Source organism: Vicia villosa, linkage group LG1, assembly GCF_029867415.1.
Source record: "Vicia villosa cultivar HV-30 ecotype Madison, WI linkage group LG1, Vvil1.0, whole genome shotgun sequence".
Classification (NCBI taxonomy): Eukaryota; Viridiplantae; Streptophyta; class Magnoliopsida; order Fabales; family Fabaceae; genus Vicia; species Vicia villosa.
This window is the reverse complement of record NC_081180.1, coordinates 242,760,843-242,775,990: the sequence shown is the minus strand read 5'-3', so window position 1 is coordinate 242,775,990 and position 15,148 is coordinate 242,760,843.

Below are 15,148 nucleotides of genomic sequence, written 5' to 3'. Positions count from 1 at the left end.
AAATGTTAACATCAGGAAGAAGTTGCATGGGGCATGGTTAATGTCTAAAAATCCTACCGACTGATGAAGTAGCTTTTAAAAGCTTGTCAAAAAAAAGAAACATCTCTTACGCATGACTGGGATGGCTAATGTGTACACAGGGCGTAACCCATCATTATCCCATTTTCATGGGGCAATCTAATCAAGATCCATTGGAGTCTCTCAAGGACGCTGAATAGCCCATGGGGCAAGTCCATTACCTAGGGGCACGTTGCAAAGGTCACTCAGTATCAGATGGTGTCAATGCCAGTCTCACATCCTTTCCAGGAACCTTTATAGGATACTTCTCAATCTGTCCATATAGTCTTCTTTAAGACATGTTCAAACACTTCTCACCCTTTCTAGGAACATTTTTCAAATAGTCTTTTAAGACACATTTTCCTATCCCTTCTATTTTCAAACTCTTTCAGATAGTCTTTTTAAAGACCAGACTCCTTATCCTTTCTATTTTCAAACCCTTGCAAATAGTCTTCTCTAAGACACATTCCTCACTAAGAGCCTTTTCTAGGTAGTCTTTTGTAAGACATCTCTTGACTTTTTCAGTTAGTCTTTTAAGACATATTCAAACTTCTCTTACGCTTCCAAAAAACCTTGTCAAACTTTGTTTAAAGTACAAAGTCTTTTCTAAGACAATTCACCGTCCTTTCTAGGGGTAATCTTCTCCAAGATGTCTTTTCCTAAGTTTTGTTTAAAACACCACAAAAACAGTCCTTGTCCTCTATAGGAATATTTTTGACACTCCTCACAAACATATCCCTTTGAGCTTTGTTTAAAGCGCAGTCTTGTTTAAGACAATTTCTCATTCTTTCCAAGGACCTCTTCAGGTAATCTTATAGCAGACATCATCTCATTCATGAGTACTCAGCAAATCACTATCCGTCAGGCGCGACTGAAACGCATGACTCAGCATCTGCTTCATATTCAAACCAACACTTAGCATCAAGGAGACCTCTAAATTGGTCTAATCAAAGACGATCATTCCTGATAAAAACCCTTAGATGGGGAAACCACGTTCAGAGGGTTTTCCTAGAACAGGGGCATACAATCCAGAATCCTATTGACTGGGGGGCATATCTTTCAAGAATTCAAACCCTGGGGCAATGCATATCAGGCAAGACATGGTGAAATTCGAGTTCCCTCGAAAGGTCCCTCCTTCAGATTAAGGGGCACGTCTCTCAAAATTTCCAATATTCGGGAAGTCACATTGGCATCATACAAAAAGCATTGTTGCATATTTGATATTCTCACGCCTGTACCATTCACATCCCGCAGTGTGGGATAGGCATACATGCATAATTCTCATTGAGAATCTCATTACATGACACATGCATCATGACATTGCATAAAACTAACGCTACCTTTTCAGGTCACTTCACTTCAAAAAAGATGTTATCATCAAATTACCACGCAAATATGATCGTATCAACGATTCAATCTTAACAGATACAATTCCAATACTTCATTCCAAGTCTTTCTTCAAAGGCAATCCAGAAGCAATCAAACAGTTTCTTACCTTTCCAGGTAGTCTTGTCCAAGATAACTATCCTAACCTTCCCAAGCAGTCTTGTTTAAGACATATCCCAAACCTTTCTAGGTAATTCCGTTTAAAACGCTCGCATCCTTTATAGGAATCTTTTTAGATGGTTTTGTTTAAAACGTTTCATATCCTCTATAGGAATCTTTTTAGATAGTTTTGTTTAAAACGTTTCATATCCTTTATAGGAATCTTTTTAGATAGTTTTGTTTAAGACGTTTCATATCCTTTATAGGAATCTTTTCAGATAGTTTTGTTTAAAACGTTTCATATCCTTTATAGGAATCTTTTTAGATAGTTTTGTTTAAAACGTTTCATATCCTTTATAGGAATCTTTTTAGATAGTTTTGTTTAAAACGTTTCGCATCCTTTATAGGAATCTTTTTAGATGGTTTTGTTTAAAACGTTTCATATCCTCTATAGGAATCTTTTTAGATATTTTGTTTAAAAATATTTCATATCCTTTATAGGGATCTTTTTAGATAGTTTTGTTTAAAACTCATCATTCGCTTTATAGGAACCTCTCTAGGTAAGTCTTGTTTAAGATATCCCGTATCCTATCTAAGAGCCTTTCCAGGTGAGTCCTGTTTAAGACGTACCATAACCTGTCTAGGTAGTCCTGTTTAAGACGTTTCATATCTTTTTAGGAGCCTTTCTAGGTGAGTCTTATTTAAGATATATCATGCCTTTCTAGGTAGCTTTCTTAAAATATTTATCCAGTCTTTTCTAAGATACACCTAGTTCTTTTATAGAACTCCTCAGTTAGTCTTCTCCAAGGTATTCTTCCTAAGCATGGTTCAAAGCCTAAGCTTCTCCACGTCAACCTTCAATACATCCTATTCAGGAATCTTTTCAGGTAGTCTTATGTAAGACATTACTCTCTCTCCTCAAGATACAATCAAATAATCCAGGACTGAAAAGCATATGCTTTAGACAAGTACCTTACCAGGCGAATGGATGGCATCTATAAGCCCATCTCCCACAGATCTCCCTTCCGATGCAAGCAAATTTTAGGGCATTTTAGTGTCCAATCGTCTTCCACCTCTTCAGGTTCAAGAAGATTGAACAGGGGCAGCTGTCATACCCCAAAATTTTCCCTCCATGTTCCATTCACAATGATTCAAGGTTCAAGATTCAGTGCCAAAAGCTTTGCTCAAACAATCCCCAAGATCCACAGTCAACTGATTCAAACTTGAAGGTCAACTGCAATCAAAGCATGATTCAAACTATGATCATTGGTCAAACATCAAGTATAGAGGTGCATAACTATCATTTGATCAAAGATTGATCATGATTCCATTAATAGAAACTCAGAGATGAACAAATGCAAAAAGGTTCAAATTAGGGTTTCTTAGGAGAAAGTCAACCCAACTTTGACTGGGCATAACTTTCACATGGAACATCAAAAATTCCCCACTCAAAGCCTATTTTGAAGGAAATTGGATTCCCTACAACTTTGTCTCTCACAAGCCAGGGCTAGAAATGATTCATTTGAGAGATACAATACAAAAGATTACAGGTCATTTTCAGGCATCCTCCAAAAGCAGTTTTTTTCCAAAGAGGATATGATCAAGATAAAAGCTCCAAATGAAAAATATATTCCAAAGTGGCTTATAGAGGACCTCTTGAGGTTTCCAAAAAGTCTTAGAACTCCCTCATAGCTTAAAAATTGAGTGAGATATGATTGATCAAAGTTGGGTGATTTTTGAAGGCAAAATGTGAAAAAAGAAGGTTCAAATTAAGAAACTTTGCAAATGGGCCTATCTTGTTATGACCCAATCTTGATTATAAGGTTACTAAGAACCTCTAAATTAAATCCCACGACCATTTGATTTTTAAATATAATTTTAGTGAATTTTTATTCATTTTAAACATATTTTAAATCAAAATAAATAAAGGAAATGTGCAAGATTTGTTTTAGTTTTGATTTCTAATCAAATTCAATCACTTAAATGCCATAATATTCATCCAATTTCGTGCTAAATCAGATTGGTAAGATTAGATTGGAATTGAGCACATTTTAGAAATATTTTCAAATCAAATCTCTTCTAAAATGGCAACCATGGATTCAAGGGCTTTGGGCTTCTCTCTTGGACCTAAATTAGTTCTCCTATAAGTATACAAGTGAGAGCAATAGATTAGGGACGGATTTCTGCAGAGAAAACCATCATCAAGAACACAAAAAAATCACCAAAAACTTCAATTCGGTTCTGGGGATTAAGGAAGAGTCAAAAGATTATAAGGCTTGGTACACGTTCCTTGGAGCATTCTGAAGCTATTGGGATACTCACGCGTCACCAGCAACCCCAGAACGATCTCCTCTAAGCCCAGGTATGTTCTTCTGAACTTTGCATCGATTCGTATAATACATGCATCTTAATGTGAAATTGTTTGTGTATTACGTTTTGTTTTGATGTGGTGAACGATCCTGAATCATTAGATTGAAGTTTGGGTGTCTGAATCTCGTTTGGCCATTGGAGGCCGAGGGAGCTCTTAGGGTTTTCAATTAGGGGTTTTTGATAGAAGTAAAATTAGGCCACAATAACCACATGGTTGAACTCGCATGAGATAGAAGAGGGATTTGCATAAGTCGCGAAACGTTTATGTAAAAAGGGGAGCTGTTCGCTATTTTCTCAGGCGCGTTTGCTACGAACGGTTCTATGGCAAAACCGTAGCTAAATACGCAGGTTTTGTTTGGCTTAATGGAGAAGACGGTGAGGTGTCGCCATACTAGTGGGGCATTTGAATTCGCGCGCCTGGTTGTTGGATTAGCTGGCAAAAAGCGTAGATTATCTTTGTGTTGCGTGTTACAAACGAACATGTCAACTGGTTGGGATGGTGAAGCGCGCGTTTGGTAAACCCAGGGTCCAGGGTTCGATCCCTGGCCCTCACACATTTATTTTTCTAAAAATCTCTTTCATGATCCTATGCGCCTACATCTCTGTAGCTTATCATGGTCCCTCAGACCAGAACCCTAGGATTCCCATTGACTCAGATCTAACGTCCCTAATCTGATAGCCCATACCATGTATCATATTAGCACCCATACTGAATCAAAATCCTAACAAACTATAACAATTTTAATTAAATATTTATTTTGATTAAACCTCTTTTAATATATTTATTTATGTACTAATATTTATTTTTATAAATAAATTAGTACATGATATTTATATTAAAAATGCAACTTATTGTTCGTGCCGATTAAATCGATTAATCGCTATGGGCAATAATGATTTTAATTAAAATATTTATTTAATTAAAATAAAATATAAATAATTTCTATTTAGTTAAATGGTTGCAACTATTTTATTAGTTGTGATGATTAACTGTCCTGTTTTCTCAATTTATAATTTGTTACTATTTGTAATCGTGTTAATCGATTATGGGGGGTAACAATACAAAATAAAATTCATCAAAAAATAATAAAACACAATAATTCATTATTAGTGATAATCGAATCAATCGATTTGAATTGGTAATGGTACAAAACCCCTAATCTTTTGACTATGGTGATCAAACCTATTGATCATTGCGGTTAATAGTGCATACTAAAATCAGGGTTGTACGCCCAAACATCAAAAATACACTAAACCACGACACTACAGAAAATTACCCCTTCAAACACTGCGATGTTCATAACTACGATAAGGTAATTCAAAATACCTTCGAACATTCGCATTTCAAAACAACTTCAAAACAACTTCAAATACATTCATAATTCTAATTCTAAGGCGTACAATCCTGTCCCCGAACTACGTTGACTCTGATTCTCCATAAGGAGATACGTAGGCACTTGGCAACAAGGCGAGTCCCCTTCCCTAAAATCTCAATTTTCCCCTTATTCATTTCGTTACCTATAAACTTCAATAATTTTAGCCACAAACCTTTACCTTAGATTTAAAGCCAATAGGAAAGGGTTGAGGGTGCCTAACACCTTCCCTCGACCTGAATATAGTATCTTACCCTGATCTCTATACTGCGTAGGGTTTCCTATTCGCCCTTCAGAATAGGTGGCGACTCTCTAAGTTAAAATTTTAGGCAGGTTGCTACAGTCACATTTACCAGAGCGTGGCGCTTTCGTCGATAATAGACACACTTCTAAGTGGGCTGAGAGGCTTATGGGACTTAGGGCCAAAGATATTGTCTGGCATAACAGATCCTTAGATGACATGGAAGTTATTATGAGTTGCGGGAAGTTCAAAAATGTACCTCTCATGGGTCTTAGAGGTGGAATCAACTATAATCCTGTCCTGGCTAGGAGAACATTTGGATATGCTTTTATCAGTCCCCCTGAACAGGCAGAAATTGCCGAGAATATTTTCTATCATTCAGCCACCAACGGTGGGCAGATGGCGGAAGCTGCACAAGCCTGGAAGAACATTTGTTGGAGAGATAAGAAACATTTTGGTAAGCGAGATTGTGCTACTTACGAGGATTATACTAAGTGGGTCGAATCTGTGGTTGCTGTTCGAGGGATGCCCTTCCCTCCCAAAGATCCTTTGTACCCCCCTGTGGGTGAACAACCCAACATTGTTTCCATGCCTCGTTATAACCAAAACATGGAAAAGAATCGGAAGTTGACCGAAGAGATGGAAACAATGCATGTTAAGATGAATACTGCTCGACAAGAGAAGCTTCCTGCTCTTCATAAGTTAAAATTAAGGGAAATAGAGTTGGAAGAACTGTATGCTAGAGGGAGCACATCTCAGAAAAGGCCATGGATGACTGTAGGGGTTAAATCTACTGAAACTCAAGAAAAGAAGCTGAAGGACTATTATGAGGCTCAGTTGGCAAGTTTGACTGAAAGGCTCCAGATTCAGACTAAGGAAGCCAATTCAGAAAGGACTCGTCGTAAGAAAGCAAACAAAATCTTGTTGGAACGCCAAGGACAGATAGAGAAATGTTATGAAGAAATCCGCAAACTGAAGGGTCAGGTGAAAGAAAAAGACCAGAGTAATTCCCAAGTTCAAGAGGAAGCTAGGTATTGGGAGGTGAAGAATCGCCACATGGAAACAATGCATTTCAGAAAAGACCTACTGATTCAAGAGATCATTAAGAGGCCCGCCCGTGTTGGGACCAAGAAGCTCTTTGAAGAAATGAAGGCATGGAGTGATAAGAACATTGGAGAAAGCCCCCTCCGTCAAGTGGATATGGAGGACCCTGCTTAATGCTGACTTTGTTGTAGAATCACCACCAGACCTGTTGGTTGGGATTCCTGATTTTATTTCCGTATTTGTTGGCTCATGGGAGCAGAATATTTTGTACTTCAAGAACTTGGTTGCAGAATTAATCAATTATGTTTGCTTATCTTGGTTGTGCCTATCTTGGTTACGCTTCACTATTTCCTCCATTATCTTGTGTTGTTGGTTTGAGGCAAAGCTAAAAAGGCTTGAAAATAATAAAACATGCACACATGCACCCATGCACTCATACCATATTGCATTTTCAGGTTTTTATCAGATTCTAATTGGGGTCCCTTCCAACAACAGATTTATTTTCCGACGACGAAGCTGACTTCCTTACATCCTTACCGCACCAAAAACAACGAGAAGAGGATTATGGACCAATTTGAACAGAATCAAGCTGCCCTCCGTATGGATATGGACATTATGGGAGACAGAATGACTCAACTAATCGAGACCCTCCATGCCGTTGTTCAAGGACAAGATGAACTCAGGAAGAGTGTTGCCAGTCTGGTCAAAGAGGCTCCTACCACTTCTGCTGCCGGAGTACCAAAACCTGGAGAGAATCCTGATGGTGGTATCCCTAAGTTGGTGGACGATCACCACAACGTTATTGATCTTGATCATGACATTACTACTGAGATAACTGAAACTGCTAAGATGTACCAGGCTCTCGAGGAACGCCTTAAGGCCGTTGAAGTCACTAAAACTTCAAGCTTCAATACTTCTGCACTGTGCTTGGTACCTGGGATTGTTATTCCCCCGAAATTTAAGGTGCCAGACTTCGATAAGTACAAAGGGGTCACCTGTCCAAAGACTCACATTCGTTCTTACTGCCGAAAGATGGCCGCTCACGCTGAGAATGAACCACTGCTCATGCATTTCTTTCAGGATAGTCTCACTGGAGCCCCGTTGGAGTGGTATATGAAACTTGAGAGGGCCAATGTTGGCACTTGGGGGCAACTTGTTGATGCCTTATTGAAACAATACCACTATAATACTGCTATGGCTCCCAGCCACGCTCAACTCCAAAATATGGCACAGAAGTCTGAAGAATCTTTCAAAGAGTACGCCCAGAGGTGGCGTGAACTTGCTGCTCGAGTCCAACCTCCTCTATTGGACCGCGAATTAATTGATATGTTTATGGGTACTCTGAAAGGGCCGTATCTTCTGCACATGGTTAGTAATACGTCTCCTTCCTTCTCAGATGTGGTCATCATTGGTGAACGGGTTGAAAACTGTGTCAAATCTGGCACCATTCAAGGTGTTACTAATCCTAGCAATCCTAATGGTAATAGCAAGAAACCATACTCTGGATTTGTGAAGAAGAAAGAAGGTGAGGCTAGCACCGCCTTTGTTGATCAAAGTCGAGCTCCTGTATACTCTGCTGTTCCACCTCCTTATTACCCAATGCCTTATGCTGTTCCTGGCCCATATGCTCCTCAAGCATATGTTGCTGCTCTTCCGCAGCCATGGATGGCACCTCAACAACCATTCATCCCACAACAACAAGTTGTTGCTCCTCAGAATCGCCAGCAAAATCCTAGGCCTCAAGGTCAAAGGGGCCCACAGAGGACAAGGTACCAAGATAGGCTCATAGATCCAGTTCCGATGACATATGCTTAACTCCTCCCTCAGCTGCTTGCTGGTCAGTTGGTACAGCTTCGTGAACTGGGTCCTCCGCCTAATCCTCTTCCTCTTGGATATGACGTTAATGTCCGTTGTGAGTTTCATTCAGGGGCTCCAGGCCATACAATCGAAAAGTGTAGAGCATTCAAGTTGAAGGTTCAAGATCTCCTCGATGACAAAATTATTTCGTTCACCCCCACTGGTCCTAATGTGCAGAATAATCCTATGCCTCCCCACACCGGTGCGACCAATGCTGTTGAATTGTGGGATGAACAGATCCTGGTAACTGATGCCGCTTGCAACTGTCAGGGAACATCTCGCGCAACAGGGAATTCTGTGTGAGCTACATGACTTCTGTCTACAATGTTCTTCTAATCCTGAGGAATGCACTAGATTGAGGGATGAGATTCAAAAGCTGATGGATGAAGGTATCATTAGAGTGGAAAGAGTTACTCCCGATGAAGAGGCGGCCGTTCTAGAAATCCCTTACTATCCTGCTGAAGTGTCAAAGACTCAGAGCACTTCTTTGGTCATTCATGCTCCGAGTACTCCTGTGGTTATTCAGGCTCCAAGAACTCCGTTGATCATTCAGGTCCCAGATGCCTCCCTGACCCCTTCAACCTCATCCCTCGTTCCCTCTTCTGTGAGTAATTCCAAGGTTGTTCCTTGGAGTTATAATGTTGTGTATATTCGAGGGAAGAAATATGATTTTCCTCCAGTGGGTAATTCGAGCATCACTAATATTGCTGGCACTAGTGGCATTACCCGTAGTGGTCGAATCTTTGCTGCCCCTCCTCCACTTCCTAAAGAGACCAACAAAGATGCTAATGCGCAGGGAAAGGGGAAGCAAGTTGCTGTTGATCTTCCTGAGACCCGCAATGCACAAGACGCCGAACAACTTCTGAGAATCATTAAGAAAAGTGACTACAAGGTGATTGATCAACTTGACCAAACTCAAGCTAAGATTTCCATCTTGTCCCTTTTGGTGCACTCAGAAGCTCACCGTGATGCTCTTATGAAAGTCATGGCTTCTGCTCACGTAACGCAAGACATTACAGTGCCACAGTTTGAAGGGGTGGTGACCAATATCGCTGCTGGCAATTGTTTGGGTTTCAGTGACGAGGAGCTTCCATCTGAAGGTAGGGCTCACAACAAAGCGTTGCATATCTCCATAAAATGTCTGGATGTTGTGTTGTCTCGAGTTCTGATTGATACGGGATCATCTCTTAATGTGATGCCCAAGGCTACTTTGTTTAAGCTGAGTATGGATGGGATTATGATGAGACCATGTACTATGAGCGTCAGGGCGTTTGATGGTTCCAGAAGGTCCGTGGAAGGAGAAATTGATTTGCCTGTCTTGATTGGTCCTCACATGTTCTACATTGACTTCTACGTCATGGACATAAACCCTTCGTACACTTGCCTCTTGGGCCGTCCTTGGATTCATGCTGTTGGGGCTGTGACATCTACCCTCAACCAATGTTTGAAATTTGTTGTGAATGACAAGATTGTTGTGATCACTAGTGAAGAGGATTTGATAGTTAATAATCTGGCAACGTACCGTTATGTGGAAGTGGAGGGAGAGATACAAGAGACACCTTTTCAAGCTTTAGAGATTGTGTCAGTCGATAAACTCCCTGTGATTGAGAATAAGAGGGAACTTGGAGCACCCCTCTCATCCTTGAATGATGCTAAGGCCTTCTTGGAAGCTGGTGTTCCCCATGGTCCCTGGGGCAAGCTGATTAATGTTCATGAGAAGCGAGACAAGTACGGCCTTGGGTACCAACCATCTTCCTCTACTCAGCTTGGGCCAGTCCTTGGAAAAAAGGTGATTCCCCCTATCTCTCAGGTGTTCGTTAGTGCCAGTACTAGTTCTGGAGGCCAGGTTCTCGCCGTAGGTGATGATGACGAAGAAGATCTCTCCCGATTCATTTGCCATGCTGCACCTGGGCAGGAACTCAACAATTGGACTATCTTGGACATCCCCAGAGTCACTTTTATGGAGATGTAATTTTCTTGTTTCGATAAATCATATGCTTTGCCCTAAGCATTTCGATCACTTGTATAAAGAAGGGCCCCCATGTTGTTTCAATTTGTTTAATATTGAATGAAAATCATATCTTCACATGCAATTACTGTTCCATTTCTTTCATTTTTTACTTTAAAAACTTTTTCAAAAATGGCAAAGCCTTTTTCTTTTTATGTGTTGCATTCTAAGGCATAAATCATCCATCGTGCAGATCCGGCTCGAATTCCAGCAAAAATGATAATGTTACAGTTCCACGTTCTAATATCCTTGAGAATCCGATTGACCAAGCTGACGAGGATAGTGGGGAAGATTGTGAAGTCCCTGAGGAATTGGCAAGGCTTTTGAAACAAGAGGAGAAATCTATTCAGCCGCACCAAGAAGCCATAGAAATCATCAACCTCGGTACAGAAAAAGCGAAGAAGGAGGTCAAGATAGGGGCCGCTTTGCAAAGTGATGTAAAGAGAAGGTTGATTGAGCTACTCTGAGAGTATGTCGACATCTTCTCCTGGTCGTACGAAGACATGCCTGGTTTAGACACGGACATAGTTATGCACAGGTTACCGCTCAAACCAGAATGTCCGCCTGTAAAGCAGAAACCACGAAGAACTCGACTTGATATGGCTTTGAAAATCAAGGAGGAGGTTGAAAAACAGTTGAGTGCCTGTTTCTTATCTTTGTGTAAATATCCTCCTTGGATTGCAAATATCGTGCCTGTTCCTAAGAAGGACGGAAAGGTGCATATGTGTGTCGACTATCGAGATCTGAATAGGGCAAGTCCGAAGGATGATTTCCCTCTGCCTCATATTGATGTGCTGGTCGACAACACTGCTCAGTACTCGGTATTCTCATTCATGGATGGTTTTTCTGGCTATAACCAAATAAAGATGGCTCCTGAAGATATGACCAAGACTACTTTTACCACTCCGTGGAGTACGTATTGTTATAAGGTGATGCCTTTTGGTCTTAAGAATGCCGGTGCAACATATCAACGTGCGATGGTGACCCTTTTCCATGATATGATCCATAAGGAGATTGAAGTATATGTTGATGATATGATTGCAAAATCCCAAACTGAGGAGGAACATTTGGTATATCTTGAGAAATTGTTTGCTCGTTTGCGAAAATTCAAGTTGAGGCTTAATCCAAACAAGTGCACTTTTGGAGTGCGATCGGGAAAGCTACTTGGATTCATTGTGAGTCAACGAGGGATTGAGGTCGACCCTGATAAAGTAAGAGCAATACAGAACATGCACCGAAGAATGAAAAAGAAGTTTGAGGGTTCCTTGGGAGATTGAATTACATAGCCAGGTTCATTTCTCATCTCACTGACATTTGTGAACCCATCTTTAAATTGTTGCGCAAGAATCAAGATATCCGCTAGGATGATCATTGTCAAGAAGCCTTCGAGAAGATTAAACGGTATCTTCAAGAGCCACCAATTCTCATGCCTCCGGTTCCTGGGAGGACGCTTCTTATGTACTTAACTGTGCTTGAAGGATCTATGGGGTGTGTGCTGGGCCAACATGACGAGTCTGGTCGAAAAGAGTGCGCCATTTATTACCTGAGCAAAAAGTTTACCGATTGTGAATCCCGCTACTCACTACTCGAGAAAACTTGCTGTGCTTTGGTATGGGCTGCTCGCCGACTGAGGCAGTATATGTTGACTCACACCATTCTATTGATCTCCAAAATGGACCCGATAAAGTACATCTTTGAAAACCGGCCCTTACAGGAAGACTAGCCCGATGGCAAATGCTTTTATCAGAATACGACATCCAGTATGTCACGCAGAAGGCCATCAAAGGAAGTGTCCTTGCGGATCACCTCGCCCATCAACCATTGGAAGAGTATCAGTCAATGAAGTTTGACTTTCCTGATGAAGATATCATGAAACTGGATGATGACGAAGGGCCCGAACCAGGGGAGCGATGGACTCTGTAATACGGTGAACTGACTTTTTATTTTATAAGCAACAATTTTGCGGTGAGCAAGAGTCGCCACCGAATTTTATTTTATCCAATTGGAAAGGCAAAAAGAACAGGAAAGACCTTTGAAAGATTTTGAGTTCGGGGGGTAGGTTATACAAAGGGAAGGTGTAAGGCACCCTTTGCATCCATGGTTATCCATGGGCTCTTAATTGCTTAGCTCACTTGTTTGTTTGAAATTGAAAGAGTGTCGTGTGTGAATAGTAAAAAGATTTCGTTAAGGACTTTAGCTTGTAAATAAGCGTAGCCTTGTTTGAAAGTATTTGAAATAGGAGGTGTGAAAAGCATTTTGAATTTGTTTGAATTGAGCAAGCAATTAAGAACTACCTACCCTAAGTTTGTCTTTCTTGTTCTTTGAGTCTTTCGTTTGAAAGGGTCTATCCATACCATGAGATGGCAGGAAGCCTTTCAATTGGATATGAAGGTCATCGAAGGGTCATCGAGACAATATCGTTCGCCATAAAACTGTCCTCACCATGAAGAGGTAAGTAGTCTTTAGGGAAGGATAAAATAGTCATTAAGGCAACATTAAGGATACCTTAGCATTCGAAGGGACTATCATCATTTATTCGAGGGACAAGATCATATTTATCGTAGGCAACTCGAAGGGACCATGATCTTTTATCGGAGGGACGCAGTGATTTTGAGTCGAAGGCAGCAAGCTAAGGTATCCCTATATTCGAAGGGACTTGACTATTTGATCGAGAAGGCAACAGGCAACAAAGGCAACGAGAGGGATTACCCTAAAGGTGTGTGGATGCACAATCACGTGAGTTCAGTTCAGTTATTTATCTTGTATATAATGTTAGCTACGTTCGATTAATTATCGTACACTCCCTATTTTACTAACCACGCAGTTAATATCATGCGAAAAAATAAAATGCGGAAAGTAAATGTTCTACGCTATTACAATAAACACCTGCGGGCGGGAAAAATAAAGGCAAGAAATAAAACCTATAACTATTACAAAAAAAAACTTTGCATGCCTATACACTTTTTCTAGAATTTAAATAGATTAAAATAAAGGCAGAAAAGTAAATAAATAATTAAAATTAAAGGCAGAAATTTAAATAAATGCAAAAATTAAATAAATAATTTAAAACATGCTGTCATACCCCAATTTTTGACCCTAAGATCATACATCATTTGCATTCAATCATCAATCAAGAGCACCATTGTGAAGCTTTATCTTTGATACTGTGATTATCTCTGAGGGGAATTATCGAGCATTTATATCCTTTTTATTTGTTTATACTAACCAAAAATCAAAAATATATGTTTTGTCTCTTTTCTTTATATTTTACAGGTGAAAGATCGGGCAAAAATCAAAACAGTGCAAGAAAACAGTTTTTGAAAATTTGAAGGTGGAAATCGATTTACCCCTGTGGGAAATCGATTTCCTGTGCGCAAAATTCAAAAAAATATAAGGAGGGAATCTTGACATCATTTTGGCACCTTTTTTATTTGATCATTTTACCAATTTTCCACCTCATCAAAATTAACCCCTTCATTAAACCCACTTAAACCTCATTTTACCATTTTTACCATTTAAATACCATTTAATTACCAATTAAACACAAGTTAATTACCAAACACAAAAAGACCAAATTGCCACTACTCTTGCTCTCATCCTATAAATAGAGCCCACTACTCTCTCATTTCTCAAGCTTTTGAGAGCCAAAAAACCCCTTGCAATTTCTCTCCTCATCCCTACCAAATTCACCAAAGCTCTTTGTTCTTTCATAAAGTTTGTGAGTCACATCTTGAACCTCACAAACTTTGAGCTAAACCACCATCCATTTCACTCTTTTTTCTTCAATTGTTGAGAGATCAAGATTTGTGTTGGTGATTCTTGAAGTAGATCTAAGTTTTGTTCAAGATTTGGTAATTTTCTTCATCTTTATTCATCCATCATAATGTGATTCTTTTGTGCTTATGTGTGATGCATCTTTGATGCTATATTGGTCCTATTTGATGGTGAATTGATGGAAAATTCGTGCTCCAATTGATGTGTGATCATAAGGTGTTTGTATGTTTGCTTAAGTCAAGTTTTATGCCTCCTAATGCTGATTTTTTGAATGCTGCGTGCAGGAAATCGATTTCCCTCTGTAGGAAATCGATTTCCACCTTATTTTTTTTCAAAATTTGAACTCTGCACTCAGGAAATCGATTTCCTACAGAGGTAAATCGATTTCCTGCTGGCAGAATGTGTTTTTTTGCCTTTTTTATGCTTGTTTTGGCTTCCTACTTCCTCCACTTCATTAATATCATTGGATCTAGGATGTTGATAGGTTTGAAATGACCTAATCCATAATATTAGATGAATGATATTAATGATAGTGTGAGTTGATTATCTTTTGTGAATTTTATTCTTATTCCTCCATTTCATTAATATCATTGGATCTAGGATGTTGATAGGTTTGAAAGAACCAAATCCATAATATTAGATGAATGATATTAATGATAGTGTGAGTTGATTATCTTTATGCATTTTATCTTCTCCTTCTCCTTTTTTCTTTTGATCGATGAAAGTCTTAATACTTTGAGAATTCTTATGGATTCTTAGTAAAGACTAGATCGTTACCTATTTTCTTTTCGTGCGGTATTGCTTTCGGAAGGCGATCTACATATCGTTCTTCTCGCATGCATTAGCACATAAAGTTTTGACCGGCCTCGTTGTAGGGTGATTTCTACATAAATCACTTGGCGATCTGCTTAACATAGCGCAATATTTCGTGTCCCGAAT